Here is an 8,294-nt window from a genome sequence, read left to right as displayed (position 1 = left end):
AGTTTACCTCAAAGTTCTGGAATCAGTTGCACGAAACTTTGGGTACCAGACTAGAGTTTAGTACAGCTTTTCATCCGCAGACCAATGGACAGACCGAGAGAGTCAATCAGATTTTGGAGGCTATGCTGAGAGCTTGTGTGTTAGATTATGGATCTAGTTGGGATGACAACTTGCCATATGCGGAGTTCTCATACAACAACAGTTACCAATCCAGTTTGAAGATGGCCCCTTTTGAAGCCTTGTACGGAAGAAGGTGCATAACACCATTGTCGTGGGACGAATTTGGAGACCGCCAGTTATTTGGACCAGATTTGATTAAGGAGTCTGAACAGAAGGTGAAATTGATTCGCATTAGGCTCAAGGTAGCCTAGTCCAGGCAGAAGAGCTATGCAGATTCTAAACGCAAGGAGATAGTTTAAGAAGCCGGAGATAGAGTTTATCTTCGTGTATCTCCAGTTCGAGGAGTTAAGCACTTTGGAGTTAAGGGAAAGTTAGCGCCACGTTTTGTGGGACCATACAGAGTTTTGGAACGCATGGGAGAAGTTGCTTATAAATTGGAATTACCTGAGAGATTGTCGGAAGTTCACGACATGTTCCACGTTTCCCAGTTGAAGAAGTGCCACGCAGAGATGGCGGATATACTGTTGAGAGATACAGTACCGCTGGAAGCAATTCAGTTGGATAGTGATTTGGCCTATGAGGAGAAACCAGTCAAGATTCTCGAGTATGCCAGCCGAGTCACCCGCAGCAAGGTTATCAAGTTTTGCAAAGTTTAGTGGAGCCGCCACACCGAGGATGAAGCCACCTGGGAGCGAGAGGAAGATATGCTGAAGGACCACCCTTACTTATTTTCTAGCCAACCCGAATCTCGAGGGCGAGATTCATCTTAAGTGGGGTAGGTTTGTAATATCCCAAATTTTCAATTTGGAATGTTATACATTAGATCATCACTGCATATCATATTTTATTTGCTTTTGGCCTGATCCAGAAATTCTACGCAACTCAAGGACCCACAGAGAGAGTTGGGGGTTTCGTTATTTCCATATTTGAGTTTTCTCAATTTTTGAAAACAGGATCTTTTGATTTTATTTATTTTATCTTCCATTATTTCCATAATAAAAATATGAGAGAGGGAATAAAATGACTTTCCTAAAATAAAGAAATATTGAGTATTTAATAAAAATCAAATAAGATTCCATTTCGGAGTTTTGGCTAGTTTTTTTTGAATTTAGGAAAAATTGCATGTTTTTCAAAATTGCATTTTAGGGCAAAGAAAATGTTCATCTTGTCTAAATATTTTATTTAGGCGGTGAAAATTTATTTTGGCATTTTAAGAATTTTATTTTATTTTCTAGAATTTTTCTTAGTTTTGGCGGAATTGTTTTTTTAAAGTACCGCGCGCCCAACTCAGCCGAGGCCCAGCCGAGCCAGGCCAGGCCCGCTCCCGCCGCCGCCTTCCCCGCGGGAGACCGCACCACCCCCGCAGCCGAGTCCGGTCGGGGCACGCCTCCCGAGGCCAACCCTGACCCGGCGCCCCCTTCCCCAAGCCGCGCCGCCCCCCCTCTCATAAATACCCGCCGCCGCCGCCTCACCGCGCCACCTCGCCTCGCCCCGCCTCTCGCAGCCACCGACGACGCCGTAGCCGCCGCTTGCCGCGCTCGCTGCCGCCGACGCTCGCGCAGCACGCCGCTGACACCACCCCGCCGGAGCCCCGAGCCGCCGTAGTCCGACGAGGTAGCCGCGCCGTTCGCCGCCGGTTTTCCGGAGAAAACCGATCCGGTTTTTCCTTGAAAACCTAGGTTTATTTTTTTTTATTTTTGTTAGATCGGTTTTATCGGTTCTTTTATCTGGCGAGCGTTCGCTCGTTCGTTTGTTTTAACGGACGAGTTCACCGTTTAGTTTCAGATAACAAACGTTCTTTCGTTAATCTGTTCGTCAGTTTTTCTTTTTCTCGGATTTTCCGCGATTCTTTCTGATCGTGATTTCTCATCCGATTTTTGTTTTAGTTTAACTTTTCGCTCTTTTATCGGAATTAGGCGATTCAAGCGCCTAGAGTTTCGTCTCGAAACCCTCTTTCTGTTTAACCAACTCAAACAAGTTTTCGCTTCTGTAAAATTTGACTTAGGTCCAGATTAGTAATCGAAGCTCGTTTTCTTTCGCCGTTTGACTTTCGTTGTTCGTTCGATTTGTTTCTTTTGCAAACCGGAGTTCTTAAGTTGAACTTTCTGGTTAGATCTCTTATTTGAGTTTTACCCGTGCATTAGATGAGTACTTATAGTAGGCTTGTTTGTTTGTTTGCGGTAGAGTACCCGGAGTGCGCTGCTTGCTACTTCGAATCTCTAGGTTTCGCAGATCATCAGCAAGGCAAGTAACACTTTGATCACACCTCTTACTACCTAGTTTTATTGCATTAGATCAATCCTCAAACCATTGCATGAATAGGATCTGATTAATGTGTGGGTTTTGGGAAGTAGATGAGGTAGTACCTATTACCTGTTTTATTATCAAACCCTCGGAGTTACTTCTATGTTTGCTTATGCCATGATATGCTTGTAGACATGGATTGGGTTTGAGTGTATCCATGACACATGTGAGAATGTTAATTAATGGTTCAACTTAAGTTGGCAACTTTAATACACATTTGGGTGGATTGAGGCACCTGGGTATTCCAGCGATTGCCTGTTGTTCTTCTTTATGGACCGCCACCCAGGGTCAAAGGGATCATGAGATTATTCATACTAGAAACTTCTGTGTGCAACCATAAGCTATTATGGGCTCTACAATAGTTGATTAAGTCGTGCAAACTCTTATAGTGGTAGACTAGCAGATGTAGGGGAAAGTAGGTGAACGGTCTACACGATCGTAAGGTGCTAGCGCTTCTGAAAGACTATGTCTCGGTCACCCGTTTCTCAAACACCATGTAGTGCGAGAATACCAACGGAGGAGATCGAGTCTTGTGGGGAAAAGTGCACAAACCTCTGCAGAGTGTATAAACTAATCATGGTTAGCCATGTCCCCGGTTATGGATGTCTTGAGTATCTAGTACTTGGATTATCATGTGAATCTCATGATGTGACTTTAATTAATTTTGTTGGGTTTTAATGATGATGTTTAATTGGGATTGAGAGGGTCTCTACGCTCTCAATGTTCAACAACCACCATGATAGTTAAATAAAAATTTATTCCTTTGTAGTAGGGAAAAACTGGCTTTATGCAAAACTGTAACCATAGAGCTTTCCACCAGCCATATATGCATGTAGCATAGCCTATTTCTGTTCACTACTCTCTATGTGTTTCATTGCCAGCATATTCCATGTGCTGACCCGTTTTCGGGCTGCAACATTCATGTTGTAGACTTTTCAAACAACGAGTAAGGAGCCTTAGGTCGTGGTTCTGTACTTAGTGATGCCGTTGGAGTTGATGGACTCACTTATCTTCCAAGCCTTCCGCTGTTATCGTTATTAGATGGCCCTAAGCCATATTATTTTTGTAATAAATTCTCTTTTGAGACACTCGATGTAATAAGTGTGTGATTGCTACTCTGTTATAAATCCTTCAAGTACTGTGCGTGTCAGCATTACTGATCCAGGGATGACACTGAAGCACAGAGATCAGACCATTTGAGGTCTGGTTGCTACAGAAGTATGGAGGAAACATCGATTGTGCTAGTAAGTCAATTTTACTCGCTGAGGGAGTCCTAGACTACGGGGTCCTCGGGCGTCCGGCCTGTTATCTATGGGCTAGACTGGTGGGCTGTGAAGATATGAACACCGAAGATGGTGCCTGTGTCCAGATGGGACTCTCCTTGGCTTGGAAGGCAAGCTTGGCGAACAACTATGAAGATTCCATATTATGTAACCAACTCTATGTAACCCTAGATCCCCCCGGTGTCAATATAAACTAGAGGACTTAGTCCGGATAGGGGATACTCAATATCGTAGTCATACATGCTAGACTTCTAGGGTTTAGCCATTACAATCTCGTGGTAGATCAACTCTTGTAATACCCATACCCATCAATATCAATCAAGCAGGACGTAGGGTGTTACCTCCATCAAGAGGGCCCGAACCTGGGTAAAACTTTGTGTCCCCTGTCTCTTGTTACCATCAACCTTAGACGCACAGTTCGGGACTCCTTCCCAAGATCCGCCGGTTTGACACCGACATTGGTGCTTTCATTGAGAGTTCCTCTATGCGGTCGCTGAAAGGTTTCATGGCTCTTTCAATCGTCAATAATGGCACTGTCTGCGGAGAAACTTTCCTCCTCGGACAGATCTTTGTGTTCGGCGGCTTCGCACTGCGGGCCAACTCGTTTGTCCATCTGGAGCAGATCGAAAGCTACGCCCCTGGCCATCAGGTCAGATTCGGGAGCTTGAGCTACGTCGCGGACATCCATGGAGACTTGATCTTCACCAAATTCGATACAGCGGTAGCCGCTCCCGATCACCCCGATGATCATGACTTAAATCTGTCATCGAGCCGCATCCAGGAGATCGGTCCTGTAATCGCTCTGGCCCTAGAGCCGGAGCAGGCCGCACCATCCAAAGATGGGAGGATTAACCCCACCACGGAGGCCGCAGATTCCGCGGCATTGGAGCCGCACATGGACCTGGTCTCACTCGATGCCTATTCCACCGGAACGCCGGACTCGTCTTCGGTTGTAGGTTTCGAACCACACGAGCCTGCGGACGCCGAGCTTGATCGTTTATCAATCTTCGAATTTAGCGCCGCATGCATCTTCCAGCACTCGCCTCTGGGCGATGTGCTAAACTCATTAAAAAGTCTGTCCTTAGCGGAGGACTCTCAGCTGAACTGTATCCGGCTCGAACTAGGGGCTGACGATGGAGAATTTCGCTTCCCACCCGCCACCCACTTTATAGCCACGGTCGAGGATTTGACCGATGAACTTGATTACGACTCCAAGGACATCGACGGTATGGAGGATGATGCCGAAAAAGAAGAAGACCAGAACCCACCGTTCACCGGACGCTGGACGGCCACTTCCTCATATGACGTATACATGGTGGATGCACCAAAGGAAAACAGCGGCGACGACAAGGAAGATCCAGTTGAGGATAAACCTTCCGAAACACTGTCCAAGCACCGTCGTCAGTGGCGCCGATCTAAGTCACGCCGTAGTAAAGATAGCAACACCGGCACAGGATAAGATGGCACTCCGGAAGGTGTCGAAGACAACGAAGACCCCATCGACACAACAAACGAACAAGACGAATGGGAAGATGGGCAGGTTAGCCCTGTTAAACAGGCCACGCACAAAGATTCAGAGGACGACAATTACCTTCCGCACTCTGAGGATGAGGTGAGCCTTGGCACCGAAGATTTCATCATGCCCGAGGAACCTCTTGAGTAGGAGCGCTTCAAGCGCCAGCTAATAGCCACTGCAAGGAGCCTGAAAAAGAAGTAGCAGCAGCTTCAAGCTGACCAGGATCTGCTCAATGATAAATGGACTGATGTCCTAGCAGCCAAAGAATACGGCATCAAGAGCCCAACCAAAAGCTACCCATAGCGTAAATTGCTACCTCTGTTCGACGAGGAGGCGCCGGAGTATATACCACCATCGTACAATGCGGCTGACCGGCCACCACGTGGCTGGGACAAAACGGCAACCCATGCCGAACACCAGCCCGCCCCGCCTCGTCACTCAGGCAAGGGTAAATTCGCCCACAGCCATAGATATGACCTCCGGCAGAACCTGAACAATAAAGCAGGACCTACCAGATCAATCTACGGATCGCGAGGACGCACCTCGACACATGACAACGGCCACCTATTCGGACGTGACAAACCCAGTCATGCGCAAGCCGAACACCGCATACGGACTTCATCAGAGCTGCATCAGGATACGACCCGATATAGAGGCCCCGCACACCCTCATTGCTTCACTGATGAGGTCCTGGATCATGAATTCCCCGAAGGATTCAAGCCCGTGAACATAGAATCATACGATGGGACCACAGACCCCGTGGTGTAGATCAAAGACTTCATTATCCACATCCATATGGCACGCGGAGATGATCTCCACACCATCAAATACCTCCCTCTCAAACTCAAGGGGCCTGCTCGGCATTGGCTAAACAGTATGCCTGACAATTCCATTGGCAGTTGGGAGGACTTGGAAGAGGCTTTCCTCGATAACTTCCAAGGTACATACGTTCGACCTCCGGACGCTGATGACTTAAGCCATATAGTCCAGCAGCCCGGAGAGTCCGCCAGGAAATTCTGGGCAAGGTTCCTAACTAAAAAGAACCAAATTGTTGATTGTCCAGACGCTGAAACTCTAGCAGCTTTCAAACATAGCATTCGCGACGAATGGCTCGCTCGCCACCTCGGCCAAGAAAAGCCAAAATCCATGGCGGCCCTCACGACACTAATGACCCGCTTTTGTGCGGGCGAGGACAGTTGGTTGGCCCGTAGCAAAAACAATGCAAGCGACACTGACACCCCTGAAGCTAAAAATAACAAAGGCAAGTCTTGACACAATAGATACAAGCGCCGAAATAGCGGTGACAACACCGAGGATACGGCGGTCAACGCCGGATTCAGTGGCTCTAAGTCCGGTCAGTAGAAGAAGCTGTTCCAAAAGAACAATTCGGGACCATTCAGCTTGGACCGCATACTTGATCGTCCATGCCAGATTCACGGCACCCAGACAAGCCTCCTAATCATACAAATAGAGAGTGCTGGGTTTTCAAATAGGTAGGCAAATTAAACACCGAGAACAGGGAAAAATGATCGCAAAGCAAGGACGACGACGATGAGCCATGATAGCCAAACACAGGGGGACAGAAGAAGTTTCCCCCTCAGGACAAAACAGTGAACATGATATATGCCACCCACATCCCCAAGAGGGAGCGCAAGTGTGCGCTTAGGGACGTCTATGCAATAGAGCCAGTCACCCCAAAATTCAATCCATGGTTGTCGTGCCCGATCACTTTTGATCGCCGGGACCACCCGACCAGTATCCGTCACGGGGGCTCAGCCACACTTGTTTTGGACCCAATAATTGATGGGTTTCACCTCACTCGCGTCCTTATGGACGGTGGTAGCAGCGTCAATCTGCTTTATTAGGATACAACACAGAAAATGGGCATTAACCCATCAAGGATCAAGCCTATAAGGACTACCTTTAAAGGAGTCATACCAGGTGTAGAGGCCCGCTGTACGGGCTCAATCACATTAGAGGTTGTCTTCGGATCTCCGGACAACTTCCGAAGCAAAGACTTAACCTTCGATATCGTCCCATTCCATAGCGGCTATCATGCACTACTCGGACGAACTGTGTTTGCTCGATTCAACGCAGTGCAACACTATGCTTATCTCAAGCTCAAGATGCCCGGTCCACGTGGCGCCATAACAGTCAATGGCAATATGGAACGCTCTGTCCGTATAGAAGAGCACACAGCTGCCCTAGCAGCAGAAGTACAAAGCGGCCTTCTCAAGCAGACCCTTCACTCGACTGACGAGCCCGCGGACATCCTCAAGAGGGTCCGAACAACTCTGCAGCAGGAGAGCTCGGCTCGTCAGGAGCTTGACTAGCAATCCGGCCTCCGTCTCAGTCCCGATCAAGTGGTGGCATTCGTGCCGCGCGTACATAACTATGCACTTAAAATTCCATGGGCATTGATGGAGGCACAGATAACTTGTGATCCATGGCACGGCTCAACCGACATCGGATACACACAGACTTTCACTTTTACTTGTTTTCCTTTCAAGTCTCAATCCCATAGGCCCCATCGGGGGGGTCTGGTCATCGGTCCTCTTGTAGGATAAATACACCAAGATGGCGAGAAGCGCGGACATAGGGGGAACTTTTTAGGTGATTCCGTTAACGATAACTCTACCTGTTTTCCAGGACCCATATGCAGCTCTCCAGGACCCATATGTTAAATAGCCTATTTCTTATTGCACTATTTGTATCAATGCGCCTTTACGTACTAATTACATTACAATGAAAACAGTTTGTAGCTGGAGATTTAGGACCCCAGCTTTTCACCTTTACGTCTTTTCTGTTTTCTTTCTCTCTTTTTTCAGATTCCCTGTGGATAACCCCATCAGGTAGCACCCGTACACTTTGGTACATTTGACGTTTGCCAGGGGCTTTATGGAACCTTACACTATGGCAACAAAAGTCCGAACACTTTCTATAAGTATAGTTCGGCACCCCGAATTTTGCATTATATGCATTGGCTCCGAATCATGTCTTTGGTCAATAGTTGGGTTGACCGGCTCCTATGCTTGCTACTGTACGTTCCGCTACATCGGCTAGGGTAGTAA

Source organism: Triticum urartu, chromosome 5A (assembly GCF_056163025.1).
Source record: "Triticum urartu cultivar PI428250 chromosome 5A, HENAU_Tu73, whole genome shotgun sequence".
NCBI lineage: Eukaryota > Viridiplantae > Streptophyta > Magnoliopsida > Poales > Poaceae > Triticum > Triticum urartu.
This window is presented reverse-complemented; position numbering follows the sequence as displayed.